The sequence below is a fragment of the Pipistrellus hanaki genome, assembly GCF_964339955.1.
Source record: "Pipistrellus hanaki genome assembly, chromosome: 2".
Classification (NCBI taxonomy): Eukaryota; Metazoa; Chordata; class Mammalia; order Chiroptera; family Vespertilionidae; genus Pipistrellus; species Pipistrellus hanaki.
Genome location: NC_140504.1, coordinates 27,918,062 through 27,938,874, shown reverse-complemented (window position 1 = coordinate 27,938,874; position 20,813 = coordinate 27,918,062). Strand labels below are relative to the sequence as shown.

At 42.6% G+C, this 20,813-nt stretch overlaps 1 protein-coding gene across 1 annotated transcript in view; it reads left to right on the top strand.

Moving 5' to 3' along the window:
• The first annotated feature begins 20,064 nt into the window (after positions 1 to 20,064).
• The window catches only part of MECOM (MDS1 and EVI1 complex locus), a 643,214-nt gene continuing 642,465 nt past the window's right edge, over positions 20,065 to 20,813 (top strand). The window contains exon 1 of the mRNA XM_084874104.1: positions 20,065 to 20,115. The gene's annotated coding sequence lies outside the window, so the exon portion shown is untranslated. The remainder of the gene's footprint in view (positions 20,116 to 20,813) is intronic.

Genomic DNA, 20,813 nt, shown 5'->3' with positions numbered 1-20,813 from the left:
AAGGGCTAAAGATGAAAATAAACTAAGTGTATTCAAGGCATGTTCAGTGAATGGTTTTGTTAAAATGAAGAAAAAACTCATATGGAGCAACTAAGAGCAACACTAGGAAGGTAAATTAAGGCCAGAGGCTGGAAGGCTTTGTGTTAAACGTCATATAAGCAAAGGGGAACAATTAAAGACTTAAAAGCAGAAGACATAAGGGAATTGAGATGAATGTGGCAATAATTTGGAGGATAAATTGGGGAGGCTCTGGAGATTTGATGTTCAGTTAAAAACTAGACATAATATAGTTGAGTCTTGGTCCAGCTGGTGTGGCTCATTGGTTTAGTGTCGACCTATGTATGAACCAGGAGGTCACAGTTTGGTTCCAGGTCAGGGTACATGCCCTGGTTGCGGGCTGTATCCTTGGTAGGGTGCATAGCCTATCAATGATTCTCTCTCATCATTGATGTTTCTATCTCTCCCTCTCCCTCTCCCTTCCTCTCTGAAATAAATTTTAAAATATATTTTTAAAAATAGTTAAAGTCTTGTATTCAAGATTATAGGCAATAGGACTTAAAAACAGATTATGAAAAACAGACAAGTCTTGATGCCTAATTAGATAGATGTGGATTGGGGATAGGAGAAGGGAAAAGGTCCGAAATGACCTGGGTATCAGAAAGAATGATGGCAGTGTTGACATAACTCAAAGTATTTATAGTATCCACTCTGTGTAAATCATTACACTAAATTAGGAGTCAGATCCTGTCCCAAGGAAGCCAGCAGTTTAGCATAAGGAGTATCCATACCTTAATTATCATAATACAAGGTAGAAGGTGATTTGGTATCCTAAGTGAAGCATAAAATGCTTTGGGGTTTAATAGGAGGGAAAATACTTTCAGGAATCAAGGAAGACTTTCTGGTAGATGTGGCTCTGGGCCTGGGCTTGAGTGACTGCTGGAATTTACTTTCCTTTGAATTCAGGGGCAGCATTTGTGGGTTGGGGCCTAAGCCCTGCCACCTTCCAGCTGTCTGTTTAAGCAAATTGTTTAAACACCTTGAAGATCGAGTTCCTCATCCATAGGTGGGGTTGCTAATCCCAATCTGTCTCAAGGTCATTGTGAAGTTCAAATGAGATAATGTCCCCAAAGGAACTTTTGCTCATAGAATTAGAAAATGTATAGTTCAGATGTTACTTCCTCCATGGAGTCTAAATTGACTATGTCCTCCAGCACATCATATCACACACATCTATTGACCATTTTATTAATAGCGGTCCCTCAGCCTGGCCTGCAGGGATCGGGCTGAAACCGGCTCTCCAACATCCCTGAGGGGTCCTGGATTGCGAGAGGGAGCAGGCCAGGCCTGGGAATCCCACCAGTGCACGATCGGGGCCAGGGAAGGACCGCAGGAGGGCTCCAGGGCATGTCCGGCCCATCTTGCCCAGTCCCCATTGGCTGGACCCCAGCAGGGAGCTAACCTAAGGCCAGAGCATCTTCTCCCCAGTGCACATTATAGTGACTAGTCAAACATTGAACGAACAGACACTTAGCATATTGGGCTTTTAGTCTATAGGATTCTTATCCTTTGGTTTACTTGTCTTCCTCACTTTAGAATTCTTAAAGTGCTTTTTCTCCCTAAAGAAAATAGGGCTAATTATACATTTACCTAATTTAAACATCAACATCCCAGAGAGAAATGTTTATTCCCATTTTACAAATTAAGAAATTGAGATTTAAACATGTTAAGAGATTTAAGTTTAAAGTGATCCCAAAATAACTCTCCAGGTTAGGTGGGCACACAGACCTTATCCTGGTGTTAACATAAAAACATTCAAACCTGCCGAAACCGGTTTGGCTCAATGGTAGAGCGTCAGTCTGCAGACTGAAAGGTCCCGGGTTCCATTCTAGTCAAGGGCATGTATATTGGTTGCGGGCAGCTGGTCGATGTTTCTCTCTCATTGACGTTTCTAGCTCTCTATCTCTCTCCCTTCCTCCTCTCTGTAAAAAATCAAAAAAATATATTCAAAAACAAACAAACAAAAAAGCAACACATTCAAACCTATAAAAAATTTTTGTGAGTTTATTTGAGCCAAACTGTTGACAATTGCTGGGAAGCAGATTGACATAATGTTCCAGAGAATGGCGGGTTTTCCTCTATTTTTTTACATTGCAATCAAAGGAGGGACATAGGTGGGTTATATGAAATCCATTGGTGATAGACTAGAGAGGCAGGAGAAAGAAAACGAGGCAGGGGGACCTCTGGGATTGGATAAAAAGTAAAATGACAGACACATACTTAGGGTGCAGGAACAATCTATATATATATATATATATATATATATATATATATATATATATATATATATAAATATATATATATATATATATAAAAGGCTAATATGCTAAGTGTTCCTCCGACCATTCGACCAGTCACTATGATGCGTACTGACCACCAGGGGACAGACACTCAATGAAGGAGCTGTGGTGACATGCACTGGCCATTTACAAAGAAATGGCACTGTGGACCTGACTTCCCCAAGTGGGACACAGGCCCTGCCACCACCCCAGAGCAACAACCCCCCCCCCCCATCACAGCCAATGCTGCCAAGACCCCATGGCACAAAATGTGGCCCACAGCCCAGCCCAGCCTGGAAACGATGGCTATGGGTGCTAGTCATCACGTAGCAATGACTTGAAGTTTCTTCAGCCCAGGAACATGACTTGCTTTGTAACAAGGTGGAAACATTTTACACTTTAACCAAATGTCTGTGAAGCATTTTCCTGTGCTTCATCTCATTTGACCCTCAAAGAAGTCCTGGAGCAGGTAGATAGGAGACTCAGTGGAATCCTATTTTCTTTTCATTAGCCAGAAAATGGAGATTTATGGTAGAAAGTTTAGAAACTTGACCTGACTGAAAAGAAGAAATGGTGGACCTTGAAAATGACTTCAGGTTTTCTCACTGCACAGAATATAGTCAAACACTGCTACAGTTAAATATTTTACCCTTTGTTCTCCCTTCATGATCTACAATAATAATGTGCTTCGTGTTAATATTTACTGCTGTGTTGCTGACAATTACCTGAAAGAGAAGTTGGGGTGCTTCACTGGACTGGAAAAAGTTTAACTACCTCAGAAAGCAGGTCTAATTAAGCAAGTTTATTCTTTATCTATAAAAGGCTAAGTTGACTGGCACATGCACAATACATATAAAGCTCTTGCTGGCATCAATAGCATGTGCACTGGACTCCTAGTTAACATGATAACAATGAAGGAATTTGTGGTATCTTTCCTAGAATCCAGGCATATTAGCCCAAGAGGCCTGGAAAAAAGGGAAGTTACAAGTTACACAGGCATTATTACAGATGCAAAAAGACAGAGAGGCTCAGTTAAGGTAAAGGTTGACCTTGTTGGTGAAGATACTGGCCTAGGACATAAGTACCCACCATAACTGCTTTTAGTTAAAGTTTAATTTCAGACCATCCTTTATGGTTACTTTAGGTCTCTGAGTTTGCAAGTCCGCCATGCAGGCCTCCACTGAGCTTCTCAGGTTAGCATGTGGCTCCTTTCATCCACACTGGGCTCCTAAGTAGTTAACCTAATAGCCAGCTTGGAATATTCTGTAGAATATTCAGCCTCTAACATTAGGTCATAAATGATCCTTATCAGGTAATCTAGGAATAGGGAATAAAATGTGAAAATTCCATTTATACTTTTCCTGCCCTTACAATCATTTGGAACCGACACACCTAATACTTTACTTTTTTCTCAGATTGAGGCACTGGTAGCAACTCCATGGAATTCACCCAGTGAACACGAGTTCAATTAAGATGAACTAGTTACAATAATACAAAATAAAAAATAAAATGTATTTTAAGAAGTCTGACAGTTACATGTAAAACAATATTGTATTAGCCATTATAAAACCCTTGCTGCTATTTATGGTGGATTGTTCCTTTTCAACCTAATCAAGACACAACATTAAAAAGCAAAACCAGCCCTGGTTGATTTGGCTCAGTGGATAGAGCCTTGGCCTGTGGACTGAAGGGTCTCAGGTTCCATTCCAGTAAAGAGTACATGTCCTGGGCTGCAGGTTTGATCCCCAGTAGGGAGTACAGGGGATGCAAGGGGGTCGGGGGGCGCATAGGATCAGTGGTTCTCATCATTGATGTTTCTCTCTCCCTCTCCGAAATCGATAAAAAAATATATATTTAAAAATAAACAAAACCAATGCTTGAAACCCCTTCCTAACAAATGGTAGATTCAGTAAGAATCACTGTTATTGTGTTTCCTGCCTTCAACTTTTTCTGTGAGTTCTGATTTTTATTTATTTTTTAATCCTCACAAGAGCATATTTTTTCCCATCTATTTTCAGAGAGTGAAAAGGAGGAGGGCGAGGATAAAGAAAGGGGGTGGAGGGAGGGGGAGGGGACAGGGATTCAACCTGCAACCCAGGTCATCCCGGATCTGCAACTCATGACCCTTCAATACTCTAATCACTGAGCAGTGAAGGCTGGGTCAGCTCTGATTTTTTTTGTGCGTGTTTTTTAAGCTAAATGAATGCACTGCGCCTGCTCCGCAGCGGACTGAAAACGGCCCTCGGATGCACACATTAATTTTCATCCTTAAAACAAACCTTCCTCTCCCCGCGGGCCCCCCATCCCCACCCCCACCCCCACCCCCACCCCCACCCCCCAAATGGACGTGGGGGTGCTGCGATGGACCTCATGGCCGGAAGTACAACTTAAAGGGGGAAAAAAGTTTTGCCAAGGCCGGATCTCGCGAGAGCTGGGGCGGCGGCCTCGGCCAATCGGCGCGGGCGTAGGCCGCTCCTTTATAAGCGGGTGCCGCCCGCCGCGCGGCGGGATGCGGAGGGGGGTCCGGGCCGGGTGATGGCCGCATCCTATCTAACCCTAACTATCTTGGGCGTGGGCGCGGCGCTTTTGTTCCCCGCGCGCTGTTTTTCTCGCTGGCTTTCAGCGGGCGGAAAAGCCCCGGCCTACTGCCGTCCACCATCCAGTTAGAGAGAGAGAGAGAGAGAGGAGAGAGAGGGAAAAAAAGGCCAGCGGCTGGCTATCACCCCTCCCGGGAGTCTGCGCTGCCCGCCCGCTCAGCCCCCGCGCCCCGCCCGGAGGCCGCGGTCGGCCTGGGGCCTCTCCGGAGGTGCCCGCTGCCGCCGCGAAGAGTTGGGCTCTGTCAGCCGCGGGTGTCCCGGGGGCCGAGGGCTAGGCTCTGCACGCAGGGAGAGTAACGGAGCGGGTCCCCGCGCGCGGTGCACCTCCCTGAGCTGTGGGACTTGCACCCGGGACTGGGCTCCGACACGTGCGTCCTGCAGCGGGGTTAGTGGCGCGGTCCGCCCTCCTACTGCAAAGGAGGCTTGGATGGTGCGCGTCCGTCTCCCTCCGCCTGGGTTGGGGGGACCCCAGACCTGCTGATTGGACCTGGATGCTGGGTGGAGGCACCTCCAAACGTGGCCCAAATGAATGGGCAATGAGCTGAGTAGCCAGCCAGCCTGCGTGGGGCGTTTTTTCCCCCGTAATCCCCCCTCCTGGTTTTGTTGCTCATGATCATTGTAGCACAAGGCAGCTCCTGCTTGGGGATTTTGTTGGGGTTTTTGCTGCCCCCAAAGTAGGTCTTGACCAGCCCCCTCAATGGGTTGTGGAAGAGCAGTGATTTTGTGTGCGCGTGTGTGAAATGATTAAACTTTTTGTAAATACTTGTTAACTAGGAGAGCTAGTTATGTTCATTCTCAAAACAAGGAAAACTATGTCCCTAATGGTTGTAGCTTTTCATCTTTGCTTCTGCCTTTGGATGCAAAATATTAAGTGGTGTCAGACAGAAAATTAAGTTTACAAGGAAATATTTAGCCCCTTTCCCCAAAGAATTGGGTTTGAGTTCCTTTCAAAAAAATAAAATAAGCTGATGGCACTCTAAGTTAAATGCAACAACCCGCAGGCCATTCTCATTCATACCCCCAACCCCAAACCTCTAGGCCTATGTGGGCCTTCATTCCAAGTCCCCGTCTTCTCAGTCTTCTCCTCCTTAAAGTTAGCTAACCCAGAGGCAGTTGCTGAGGGATAGTAGCCATTGGCCTGTATTAGAATGGCAAATAACCCAGGCTGAATCTTGAGCTAATGTTCCAAAGGCTAGTCAGGAGTGCCATGTCAGTAAATTTATCAAATAGACCCCTAAGTGTTGTCTAATACGGTTAAGAAATGGGAGAAAACGGGAATGCACTGTTGCTGGTCATGTTCTCTAAGTAAGGAGGGAACAGAATTTTCCTCAGAGTTTTGTGGAAATAACTCAGAATAACTAAATCAAGCTCTAGTTCTGACTTTATAGATTTTAAAAATATTTTTATTGATTTCAGAGAGGAAGAGAGATAGAAACATCAATGATGAGAGTGAATCATTGGTCAGCTGAAACATCAATGATGAGAGTGAATCATTGGTCAGCTGCCTCCTGCACGCCCCTTACTGGAGATTGAGCCCTTTATCAGAGTCAAACCCAGGACACTTCAGTCTACATGTTGACGCTCTATCCACTGAGCAAACCGGCTAGGGCTGATTATCTAGATTCTTAAAAGTAACTCAGTTAGCTTCACTAAGCTTTCTCTTCTCAGAGGATGATCTTTTAAGATCTCTGCAAGACTGCCAGGGTTCCCTGACCTACACAGAAATGGATGTCTTTTGTTCCTGCTCCATCTAGTGGTACTTTCACTACTTCACATTTACAAAGTTGGTGGTGATGTTGGGCCTGAGGCAAAGGAAGGCCATCTACTGGGAATGCATTTCTCTTTATCATTTAAGAAAGGAAAACACTGGTTAAAAAAAATACAATTAAAAAATGAGCCCACAGCTGTTTCTAGTTCTTATATTTGAAACCCACCCTCTGTCTTGTATACATTAGGAGGGAAAATTCTTAGGGGTAGCCCCAGGCACCCAGCAAAGGACAATTGCAGGGTGGACTTCACCCGGAGAGGGATTTTTTCTTCCCTAGCATATTGCTGGTCTTGAGGTTTGGACCTCTGACCTTTCCTTTCTAGAGAGAACAATCTATGCCTCAGTTGTATTTCAGCTCCAGGTTCAGATAAACAACAAAACCAGTGGCAGCTGATGACTGACGTCAGGACCAGCCAGCTGCATTGAATAATGATCCCCTGCCCTGGTGCCGACCACCTGGGGGTCGAGCCCACAATTCGGACCAGTGCCCTGGACCGGAATCAAACCTGGGACCCTCCAGTCCATAGGCCGATGTTCTGTCCACTGAGCGAAACCAACTAGGGACAAATGTGAGTTCTTATTGCTGCAAGATTTAAATCCTAGCAGATGAAGATATTGCTGCTTAGAGGGGTTTAAATTATTTACCCAAGTTAATTATTTGCAGAAATAGGACCAGCAGCAAGGCCTTCCAACTTTAAGTCCAGCGTTCTGTTTATTATGTGGCACCTTAATGCTGCTTTGGTTTGCCTGGGGTAGATAACTAACATTAACTCCACCATCACTTTCTGGTTTAAAATAACATCCTTAATGGTTTCTTGCCTCTGAGCCTACTTTCAATCTTCCACACATCCCTCTTACCTCCGCACCCTTCTTTGGTGTGATTTTGTGCTGGAAAGTCCAATGTATGTTTTACTGTTTTACAAGAACAGTTGATCTTTGTTATTTTGTTGTAGTTATCTATACTAATCAAAGGGTAATATGTTAATTAGATGGGGTCAATTGGACACCTGCCTTCATTCCAGACAAAGCCACAGGTCAAGGCAGGGGAGGGCAGTTTAGTGGCAATCAGGCTGGTAGGGGATGGAAGTTAGGGGCGATCAGGCAGGCAGGCAGAGGGGTTATGGATGATCAGACAGACAGACAAGTGAGCAGTTAGGAGTTAGCGGTCCCAGATTGCAAGAGGGATATCCTAAACTGGCAGTCAGACATCCCCCAAGGGATCCTGGATTGGAGAGGGTGCAGGCCGAGCTGAGGTACCACTCCCCCACCCTGATATTTACATTACGATTCATAATAGTAGCAAAATTACAGTTATGAAGTAGCAGTGAAAATAATTTTATGGTTGGGGTCACCACAACATGAGGAACTGTATTAAAGGGTCGTGGCATTAGAAAGGTTGAGAACCACTGACTTAGTGGAACTGAGACCATGACCTCACTGGCCTTCCTCTATTCCTGTTTAGTCTTCCTTCCTAAAAAATCATCAGAGTGTGCAGTGTTTTCATTGGTGTTGCCTCCATTTTCATTTCTTCCTTGAGAGAAAAAAGGAAAATGAGAAGAAATGGGAATGAGAGTATCCCTGCCGGCAAACCCTTTTAGCCTAGGTTCTGACCTAGAATAAGCCACCCAACTTCAAATTTACACCTGCCAATGGATATCCTAAGACTTACCTGGAAGGGTGTTATTCGAGAGAAGAGAGGTAGGTCTCATTCCCTTACTTTGCAAGGACGGCTTTTACAGCACTCTGATGGGAATATTGTGGCTGCTCCAGAGTTTTAATGTGTGTGGTCTACTGTATAGATAAGGGAAGTGTGGAAGAGGATGGAAGTGTCAAAGGTTTGTGAGTTTTTTATATAACACTAATTATGAACTTGATTCATATCTGCAATAAGAAATGTTCTAGACGATGTTGGCTACTTTGTATTTTGTCTTGAGAGTTGTCAGTGTTTACTTTTATTTTTTTATTTTTGTATTTATTTATTTATTTATTTAAATAAATTTTTATTGTTCATATTATTACAAATGTTCCTTTCCCCCCCCTTCTCACCCCACCCTCTGTCCTTTCCCCACCCCCCATTGTCCTCATCCATAGGTGCACAATTTATGTTCAGTCTCTTCCCACATCTCCCTCTCCCCTTTTCCCCAAGAATCATCAGTTCACTCCCCTTCCATACCTCTGATTCTATTATATTCAGCAGTTAATATTGTTCCTCAGATTTTTTTTTAGTTTCCTTGGTTTTTAGATTCACTTGTTGATAGTTACGTATTTGTTGTTCATAATTTTTATCTTTATTTACTTTCTCTTCTGAAAGAACCCCCTTCAGCAATTCATATAATTCTGGTTTGGTGGTGATGAACTCCTTTAGCTTTTTTTTATTAGTGAAGCTCTTTATCTGACCTTCGAATCTGAGTGATAGCTTTGCTGGATAGATTATCTTTGGCTGTAGGTTCTTACTATTCATCACCTTGAATATTTCTTGCCATTCCCATCTGGCATGCATGGTTTCTGTTGAGAAATCAGCTGACAATCGTATAGGTGTTCCTTTATAGGTAACTACCTGCTTAGCTCTTGCTGCTTTTAATATTCTCTCTTTGTCTTTTGCTCTTGGAATCTTAATTATGATTTGTCTTGGTGTGGTCCTCTTTGGATTCCTTTTATTTGGAGTTCTGTGTGCTTCCTGGACTTGTAAGTCCAATTCTTTCACCAGGTGGGGGAAGTTTTCTGTCACTATTTCTTTCAGTATGTTTTCGATATCTTGCTCTCTTTCATCTTCTGGGACCCCAATAATTTTGATGTTGGGTCGTTTGAAGTTGTCCCAGAGGTTTCTTACATCATCTTCAATTTTCTGGATTCTCTTGCCTTCTAGCTTCTGCAGAGGAGTGTCTTCTGGCTCTTTATGTTCCAAATCTTTGACTTGATTCTTGCGATCTTCCATTCTGTTTTTAGGACTCTGTATAATATTTTTTATTTCAGACAATGTATTCTTTATTTCTTGTTGATCCCTTATCATTTCTTGTTGATCCTTTTTCATATCCTCATAGGTCTCATTTATTTTATCGGCCTTTTCTAGGAGACTCTTGAAAAACCTTATAAGTGTGGTTTTGAACTTTATATCCAGTCGCTTTTTGTCCTCCATTTCTTTCGTTTGTGATCTATTTGGTTTAGGCATTTTCGCAGGCAGCTTTCCTGATGGGGCGGGATTTCAGGGTGGAGCCTACAGCCTTGGCTTCTGTCAGCCCCGCCCTATGCGACTCCTGAGACTCAGGGTCCTTCAGTACTTGTTGCAAGCGCCTCTGAGAGAAAGGTGCCCTCGATTTTCGCCTGCTGCCAAACTGTCTATGCTCTCCCCCAATGAGTCCGGTATTGGGGTTCAGTTCAGTTGGAAGTGGAGTTGGAGGTGGCGTTCAGAGCAGTCTGGAGCCCCTGTCTCCTTCCCGCCAGGGTAATCCCGTGGCATAGCCAGCCGGCCCTTCTCTGCGTGCACTGTGCTAGCCTCCGGGACCTCCTCTCGCCGTTCCCTGGGGTTCCGCCTTACAGCCCAGCTCCCTATGGGTGAGCCTGGGTCCCCAGGGTCTGGCCTAGAATTGGGGTTCAGAGCAGTTGGAGCTGGGCCCAGCACAATCGGAGCTTTTCTCTGCTTCCCGCTTGGGAACGCCAGCCAGGCACTCGGCCTCCCTCCTCTCCGGCTCCGTCCTCTCTGCGCACCGCGTGTCTCCGTACCTTAGGCTTTTACAGCTCCTCCGCACTTCCTTCTGGTTTTCTCCTTGCTTCTTGTTGTAGGATTTCCAGTCAGTCGACTTTCCTGTAGTTCTGGGTAATGTCCACTTTATATTTTAGTTGTATTTTATTGAAATTGTTGTGTGCGGTTGCGGCTAGTTGCCTACCCGAGCAGCCATCTTGGATTCTCCTGTCAGTGTTTACTTTAGTGATATTTATTTATTTACTTATCCTTACCCAAGGATATGCTTATTGATTTTAAAGAAAGGGGAAGGGGGAGAGCAAGCGTGAGAGGAGAGAGAGAGGAACATTGATGTGAAAAAGAACATTGATTGGTTGCCTTCTGTTTATGTCCCAACTTGGTGTCAACATGCAACCTAGGTATGTGTCCTGACTGGGGATTGAACTTGAAACCTTTAAGTATATGGGACAACACTCCAATCAACTGAGCCACCCAGCCAAGGCTACTTTGGTGATATTTATGTGTGTACCATATAAATGGAGAAACTGAAACACCATGGCTGTCTATACCAGAAATGTTAAAATGCATATTATGGCTATTAAAAGCAATTTTAGGAAAACCCATCAGAAAATACCTCAATGAAGAAATTAAAATATTGAATTTTTGTATCACTTTTAAAATGAGGTTATTATAGTTGAGATGGAAAACATTATTTATACATATCACTCACAGAAAATAGTTGTATTTACCTCACAGTCATTTTTTTTTTTTTTTTTTTTTTTAGACTGCAAGTAGCTTACTAACACAAACCAAGTGATTTATTTTCAACCTTAGAAGAAAAACTCGTTTAAAGCAGCAATTGAACTGTAATGGCACCAAAGAGTTCAACTTGACCTCATATGCCAGATGATAATCATCTTTCAAGTGTACAAACAAGGAAGCATAGTTATCAAAGACTGAAGAAATACATTTGTTCAAAGACCATTTACTGTTTTAACAAGAGGTGAAAGCTTACCAGCTATGTATAAACACCTAACTAACATGGTGCTACTCACAGACTTAACATGTTCAAAGACTTGGGGGGCAATTTAAAAATATCTTTGAAGTTGGGGGTATTCATCGTTATATCTAATAATACTTCTAGAGTCCCTCTTCAAGGAGGGCAAAGCAATTTATCTGACTTGTTTTCCTGACATCCTTGTGAGATAAGGCAACTACCATTATCTCCCTTTTGCAAATGGAGAAACTGAAACACGGGGAGGTAAAATCACTTGAACAAGGTCAGTAGCAGGCCCAAGGATTTAAACACACACATTAAGGCTTTTAACTTCAATTTTAGTTTAACTGCAGAAAACTAAACAAACAAAGAATTAAAAAGAAAAAAAAAGAATCTCATACCTTTTCTTTTTCCTTTTAAGTTGAAGATTAATTAATGATCAACCAAATTTTCCCTGTCTACCTTGGTAACTGCCTAAAATCAGGCTTTTCACAGTAACTAAAATCTTATTACACGGAAATGAAAGAAATGTTTGCAAAGCTGTGATATTCATTTAACAAACACTAAATGTCTAGTCTAATGTGCATTGCTCAGGTTGTTAAGACTTCAGAGGTGAACCCTAACTGGTTTGGTTCAATGGATAGAGTGTTGGGCTGCGGACTGAAGGGTCCCAGGTTCGATTCCAGTCAAGGGCATATACCTTGGTTGTGGGCACATCCCCAGTTGAGGGTATGCAGGAGGCAGCTGATCGATGTTTCGCTCTCATCAATGTTTCTAACTCTCTATCCCTCTCCCTTCCTCTCTGTAAAAAATCAATAAAATATATATTTTTTAAAAAGACTCAGCTGCCATTAAAAAAAAAAAAAAAAAGACTTCAGAGGTGAAAAACATACTTCTGATGGGTTCCTTAAAGGTCTTCCTGGAGGGAAGGATTATATAAATAAACTATATATTGCAGTTCTATACGATTTAACTTTAACTGAATTCTTCACTTTATCCTCCAAATCTATTTCTTCCTTACTTTTCCTGTCTCTAGAAATGTCGATGCCACACACCCAATTGCTCAAACCAGTCATCTGGGCATCGTTCTTGATCCACTCTCCCCTCCCCCTTCCCTATCGTCTGGTCTATCTCGAAAAATACCCTGAAACCTTTTAGTCTAATTCAGAGGTTCCCAAACTTGTTTGTGCCGTAGACCCCTTGCCATGTTTTTCGGTTTTGGGTAGACCCCCTACTTACCTGATATTGATTTTTTTTGTAAATTTCTAACTGTAGTGAAGTTTAGTGTTAAAATTTAATAAAAAATAATGTACCTACTTTTCTCCGGCATTCTCAAACAAAATAACACTGATTCACTATAATTTGTATGATAAACTACCAGTTTATATTTTTTAAAATATTTTCTCAGCACTTTCCTATTCAAGATTCAGGAAACGAATGAACGTATTTTTCTCACATTCATATTTATAGAGTGACGAATTGAACAAGTCGGTGCAAGTTCGCGAAGCTTTGAGACAAAAATTGGCAAGAATGTTTACTGCGCGTATGCTTGTAACAAGATGATACTGGTATATCATTCTGTGCAGGTTTTTATCCTACAACTTACACAATTTTATAAACATATATAATAAATTTTTTACTTCATAGGTACTTTTATAAATAATTTATATGTTTTTATATTATAAGATAATATGATGTAAGTAAATAGGTACTATCAGTGTATGTTGAGATCCACTATCGTGGACCCCCATTTTCATTTCATGGACCCCCAAATTTTTTTTTCACTGACGTAGACCCCTTGCAGGTTGTCATAGACCCCTGGGGGTCGATATAGACCACTTTGGGAATCACTGGTCTAATTCATCTCCATTGCCACCACCCTAATCCAGTTCACTGTCTCTTGCAAAGACCTTCTGACTAGTCTCCTTCTTACTTTGACCCCTACTCACCACCAAATCATTCTCACAGAGCAGCCTGAGTGATCCCATTAAAATGCAAACTAAACAGTGTTTCTTCTCTGTATAACCCCTCCATGGTTTCCACATTGCACTTTGAATAAAATATCAAGGTTTTGTCTGAGCTGGTCCCTGCCTACCTCTCCAACCCCCTTATACCCCCCTTCTCGGGCATCGTGCTCCAGCCACATGGCCTCCGTTTGGTTCCTAGGACTTGCCAGCTCTTTCCGCTCTGCTTCAATTGCTATGTCCTGGGGCTTGCAGTTCATGGCGCCTCCTCATTCTCAACTCAACTTCAATGCCACCTGCTCAAAAGCTTCTCTGATCCCCTTTGAAAAATAGGTTCTCCCTCCTATTATGCTATTGTGTTGGTTACCTTGATACCATGTTTTCCTGATTTGTAATCAGTTACTTCTCATATTGCCCACCTTCTTCACTGGGCTGTAAGGATAGGGACAGGGACCAAATCACTTACCTTGTCGATATATCTCTGGTGCCTAGTACATAATAGGTGCTCAATTATTGCTTGTTGAATAAATGAATGAGTGCTGCTGGGACAGACGACAGACTACCTAATTGTAAGTGTTGTTTTACCAGCACAGAGGCAAACTGCTGAGTAGACGCCTGCCAAGTAACAGTCCTTGCTCATTTTTTCAGTTATAAAATTAATATAACAGTAGCATAGAATAAGTGAAGAAGTTGAAAACAAACACATTTCAGTAAAACTCAAATATCATTGGTATATTTCTTTTTACATGTATATTTTACATAATTATGTCTGATATGTACATTTTTCATAATTATTTTTCAAGTTTTTTTTTTCACTTTGTAGTAATCATGAGCATTATTGTGATATTACAGAACCTTCAGAACCATTATTTAATACTAGAGGCCCAGTGCATGAAATTCATGCATGAGGGTGTGTGTCCCTCAGCCTAGCCTGCATTCTCTCCAATTTGGGACCCAACCGGGATCAGGCCTAAACAGACAGTTGGACCTCCTTTTCACAATCCAGGACTGCTGGCTCCCATCCACTCGCCATTATGCCTGCTTGAGTGCCCCTAACTGCTTCTGCCTGCCAGCCTGATTGACATCTAACTGCTATCCTGCTGGCCTGATTGCCCCTAACTGCCCTCCCCTGCCGGCCATCTTGTGGTGGCCATCTTGTGTCCACATGGGGGTGGTCATATTTCACCACATGGGGACGGCCATCTTGTGTGTTGGAGTGATGGTTAATTTGCATATTATTATATAAGATTTTATTATATAAGATTATTGATTATATAAGATTATTGCTTAATGTTCCATTGAATCAACATAACACTTTGCCCACTGATGGATGTTTAGGTTGCTTTCAGTTTTTACCTGGTGATTATGAATAATTATTATGCACAACATTTACCATAATTTAATTACTTAATTACTAAAAGTTCATGACTGGCACAAGGGAGTACAGTCATTCTTCAGTGTCTTTGAGGGATTGGTTCCTTGGGGATATGGTATTCCTCAGATACCAAAATCCTGAGATGCTCAAGTCCCTTATATAAAAGGGTGTAGTATTTACATATAAGCTGCATTTGCATATAAGCTGTATTTGCATATAAGCTACAGCAGAGTATGCCTATAAATTACTTTATTCCTGTGGATTCAGCGTAGTGATTTGCATGTGGCAAATTCAAGTTTCATATTTTGAAACTTTCTGGAATTTGTTTTGAATATCTATTTTCAATTTTATCTTTATTATTGAAGATTTTAAAAAAATGCTCACCAGAGGATATTTTCCCCCCATTGATTTTTAGAGAGAATGGGAGGAATAGAGGAAGTGGGGGGGGGGGGGAGAGAGAGAGAGAGAGAGAGAGAGAGAGAAAAGAAAAACATTGACGTGAGAGAGACACATCGATTAGTTGCTTCCCACCCTTGCCCCACCAGGACTGGGGATTGAATTTGCAACCAAGGTAGTGCCCTTGACCAGTAATTGAACTTGAGACCCTTCGGTCCACAGGCTGATACTTTAACCACTGAGAAACCTATCCAGGGCTTGAATATATATAAAATTTATCTGTGTGTGGTCAGTTGAATCTACGGATGTGAAACCCATAGATATAGAGGGCCAACTGTAGTAGGTTTGAATAATCGTCTAGACTTGTATCAACCTATTTTGGATAATCAATCTATTTTGCTTTCTCTTCTAAAATTTCCCCAAATAGATTTTTTTTTTCTTTTTTTTTTTTTGTCACCACATACATCTACTTATCTAAAGCACTAGGTCTGGTTACAGTTGCAGACCTTGTAGATTGAATCACTGAATCTTTCCCAGAGTCCTCCTAAAACGAAAGACATTGTATCTTTTCTGTCTTATCTTTCTGCATTCTCCTACCTTGCTTTCATTGCCAATCAGTTTTAACAAAACAGGAGGTAAAGATGGGGCGGGGGGAAGGGAGAGAGAGAGAGAAAGAGAGGGAGAGAGAGAGAGGGAGGGAGGGAATCAGGAGAAGGAGGAGGAGAAAGAAAGAGATAAATAATGGCTAAAAATACTGAGTCTATTTCTCATCTTTGTGGTTCTATGTCTTTGTGGTGCTTCTGCTACCTCACACCCTTCTACATTCAGTTGCAGCTGTGCACTGTAGGTGGGATGGGTGACCTTTGCCAATATCTAGGATGGTACTAATCACATCTCCCTTACCATTATGATCTGTTCTGAAGTCATTCAATTGAAACAAATCGGGCACTTCAGATTAATGGTTGAGTGAATAGGGACTGAAGAAGCAAGAAGCCTATGTTGCTACTATAGCCAAAACTGGTTTGGCTCAGTGGTAGAGCGTCGGTCTGCAGACTGAAAGGTCCCGGGTTCGATTCCGGTCAAGGGCATGTACCTTGGTTGCGGGCACATCCCCGGTAGGGGGTGTGCAAGAGGCAACTGGTCGATGTTTCTCTCTCATCGACATTTCTAGCTCTCTATCTCTCTCCTTTCCTCTCTGTAAAAAATCAAAAAAAAAAAAAAAAAGAAAGAAAAAAAAAAGAAGCCTATGTTGCTACTATAATAAACTAAAAAGGAAGCCAGTCTGATGACAGAGTCAACACATAAAAAAGGGCAGAATCCAGAGAAACAAAGAGGGGTGGAGCCCTCAATAGACCTTACTCAAAAGCTTTCTCTACTCTGAACTTTTTAATACATGAACTCTTAAATTACCTTGATTGTTTAAGCCAATTGGAGATGGGTTTTTTGTTGCCTCCACTCGAAAGTATCTTAACTGATGCAGGAGGATTTGCATGATGACAATATGTTTGCTATCTTGCCAAGTAATCAATTGTATTGTGACCCAGTTCTAGAAGAGGGGTTAAGCAGGTGGCTTTTGTCCTAGAAGGAAATGTTCTCTACAACACAGGAGGCCTGCCTCAGAGCTTTCTGGGATCTCCTTGTCTCCCACTTCGCATTCCCAGGTCTGGGCACAAGGACAGGTGGCACTGCCATTTCTAAAATCAGGACTTGCACACCTTTCAAATATTCACAAATCAATTTCCTCCTATTGGAGATGTTTGATAACTGCAAATACCATGAATCTAGTTTGTGTTTATTTATAATGTCAAATAGAAGAGGTACAGAAACAGATTCTGAGACAGAACCAATCTTGACAACAGCATTGTGCTTTTCAGGGATATAAGCCCGAAGTCTAGGAAGTTGGAACCACTTCTTTGGAATACTTATCCTTAGAGGTGAAAGACTTCTCTTCTGTGTGTGTGTGTCAGTGTGTAGCCTTTCTTTCTTTCTTTCTTTCTTTCTTTCTTTCTTTCTTTCTTTCTTTCTTTCTTTCTTTCAATATATTTTTATTGATTTCAGAGAGGAAGAGAGAGAAAGAGAAAGAAAGAGAGAAACATCAATGATGAGAGAGAATTGATAGGCTGCCTCCTGCACGTTCCCTACTGGGGATCGAGCTTGCAACCCAGGCATATGCCCTTGACCACAATTGAACCTGGGACCTTTCAGTCCACAGGCCAACACTCTATCCACTGAGCCAAGCCAGCTAGGGCAGTGTGTAGCTTTTCAATAATGAGGTATACAACAATGAAACTGCTAGTTCTCCTACCTTCTCCATCTCCCACTGCCATTCCTGCCCTCCCCCCCCCCCCCCTTTATTTCCCCAGCATTAGCTCTCACCTTACTTGTTTGGTTATTTATTTCAGAGAAATTTTTTTTTCTTTTTCTTTTTAAAAAATATTATTTTATTGATTTCAGAGAGGAAGGGAGAGGGAGAGAGATAAAATATCAATGATGAGAGGGAATCATTGATTGGCTGCCTTTTGCATGCCCCCTATTGGGGATTGAGCCCTCAACCCTAGCATGTGCCCTTGATCAGAATCGAACCCCAGACCTTTCAGTCCTCAGGCCTATTCATTGAGCCAAACTGACTAGACCTATTTCAGAGAAATTTATACGAATGATGTTATACTGAAGTGAGAAATCTCTGTAGTTTAATTTTTGTCTTAAAGTTAGTGTTTAAAAAAGTTAATACGGTACTTTTGGATGTTGGATGATTGTCCAACATGTTATTCCTGTTATGGAACTAATCTTCCTTTGGTATTCATTGCAACTACCTGATTCTGGCTAAAAATAGCACTGCAGATGATAATGCTACTGAATCCTTTCTTCCATATTAACAAGTCTCCCCTTCCTATCAGTAAGAAGGTGTTCTTATGGAAGCTAAAAAAAATTAATGCTTTTACTTCTACCTTTTAAGCTTTTGCTGGGTTGATAATCAAGTTAACAGACAATCAAATTTTGATACATGCACCTGGAAATTCACATATGTATGAAAATTCCCAAAGACAGTGAGGCAATCCTACATAATATAAGAGTAATATGCAAATTAACCACCACACTGCCACACCCACAAACCACGCCCACTAACCACACCCACCAGCCAATCAGAGGGAGTATGCAAACCAGCCCCAACCAAGATGGCTGCAGCCACAGAGAATAGGAGAGAGGCTTGGATTTCCCCAGTGTAGAGGAAGCCAAGATTTCCACACACCCTGGCCAGCCTAGGCCTCCACTCAAGGATACAAAGTTTCAATTATAGAAGATAAATCCCAAGAAAAATGGCAGCAGCCATGGAGCTGGAAAGAATAGCTAGGCTTGCCCCCAGCAATGGAGGAAGCCAAGCTTTCTACCTGCCCTGGCCAGCCTAGGCCTCTACTCAGAGATACAAAGTTTCAATTATATAGAAGATAAACAAGTTCAAAAAGAAATGGCAGCAGCCATGGAGCAAGCAGGGGGCTTGTTGGCTCTGCTCCAGGCTACAAAGTTTCAATTGCAGAAGGTAATCTCTCTCTCAAGAATCTCTCTCAATTGCAGAAGGTAAATAAATTCCAGATACCAGGGCCTCCACTTGGGTTGCCGGAGGGCGTGGCTTGCCTGCAAACCACCACAGGCCCCTCACCCAGGCTGCCCCACGCCCCAAGGGAACCCTCACCCTGATCTGGGACACCCTTCAGGGCAAACCAGCCGGCCCCCGCCCATGTACCAGGCCCCTATCCTATCTAATAAAAGAGTAATATGCAGATTGACTATCACTCCAAGACAGAAGATGGCTGCCCCCATGTGGTTAAAGATCCTGCCCCTATGTGGACACAAGATGGCCACCACAAGATGACCAGCAGGGGAGGGCAGTTGGGAGGCACCAGGCCTGAAAGGGAGGGCAGTTGAGAGGGACCAGGTCTCCAAGGGAGGGCAGTTAGAGGCGATCAACCCTGTAGGGGAGGGCAGTTAGGGGTGACCAGGCCTGCAGAGAAGGGAAGTTGAGGGCAATCAGCTGGCATGGGAGTGGTTAGGAGGTGAACAGGTTGGCAGGCAAAAGCGGTTAGGGGCAATCAGGAAGGCAGGCAGGTGAGCAGTTGGGAGCCAGCAGTCCTAGATTGTGAGAGGGATGTCCGATTGTCCGTTTAGACCCAATCCTGGTTTAAATGGGCAGTTGAACATCCCTCGAGGGGTCCCAGATTGGAGAGGGTGCAGGCTGGGCTGAGGAGTCTCCCTCTCCCCCCACACACACCCCGCGCACAAATTTCGTGCATTGGGCCTCTAGTATTGGGTATAATGATATTTTGGACAAGGGGGGCGGGGAGTGGGTATTGTGGGTCTCAGAATTTAGAAGTGAGAATGGGGTATTTACAGGTAGTTGAGGGAGAGTGGGAACACACATGACAGGCAAATTCTTGCTAGGCAACCCAGAAACAATGGGACACAGGGATTTTCTAGCTATCAGGACCCTGCCTGAAGCCTCCCTATTTACCATAGTTAATTTAAATTAGGCTAAGGCAGTGGTCGGCAAACTCATTAGTCAACAGAGCCAAATATCAACAGTACAACGATTGAAATTTCTTTTGAGAGCCAAATTTTTTAAACTTAAACTATATAGGTAGGTACATTGTTATTAACTTAATTAGGGTACTTTTAATCTGGCCTTTGCTAAAAACTCAAGGGGTCAAAGAGCTGCATATAGCTCGCAAGCCACAGATTGCCGACCATTGGGCTAAGGTAACATCCTAAAATTCTCTTCCTGGAGAATTTCCATCTCCAGGAAGGCCTTTCCATCTGAATCTCTTAGGTAGGAATGAGGAGGGTTGAAGGTTCTTTCTTAGTCTTACTAAACAGCTTAAATTCAATATCCCAAATGACAGCTTCAGGGTGGCAAAACTTTGGTCCCCTTAACTCCTTTACCAGGAAGATGGTGTGTGTTTTTTATTTTTGTTTTTTTTTTGTGTGTTTTTTTTTTTTTTTAAATCAGTGTGTTAATTTTGTCTACTAGTGCAAAATTAGAATTAAAACAGTTACCCAGAGAGCAAATGAGAGGAATAGAGGAAATGCTTTGAACTCATCAGTTTTCCACTTTTCTCCATGCGTGTCTTCATTCTTGCCTTTTCCCAGCATTGCCTCTGACCTTACTTCGTTGTTAGATCTTTGTCTCTGAGATTCAGATGCTGGTATTTAATAGGGCCTTTGTGATTATTTTATTGTCAGTTTCACACAATTTATACTGTATTTCCCAAAGCTGCTCTGCAGGATGTTTGCTTATTTTTTTCATCTGTTTACTCATGTATTCATTTATCCAATACAGATTTATTGAGTATAACTGTATGTGGCAATTGAGTACAACACAATGGAAATTATGCTGGGTGCTAGGAATGCGTGGGCACTGGATGACCAAACCTCAGGGTGCCTGGCTGGAACCTAGAAAAGATATACAGTGACATGCAAACTAGCAAATATATAATTACTGTCAAGGTAAGAAATGTCCAGCCCAGCTGGTGTGGTACAGTGGTTGAGTGTCAACCTATGAACCAGGAGGTTACGATTCTATTCCTGATTAGGGCACATCCCAGGTTGCAGGCTCAATCCCCAGTGTCGGGTATGCAGGAGGCAGCCAATCAGTGATTCACTCTCATCATTGATATTTCTATTTCTCCCTCCCTTTCCTGCCGAAACC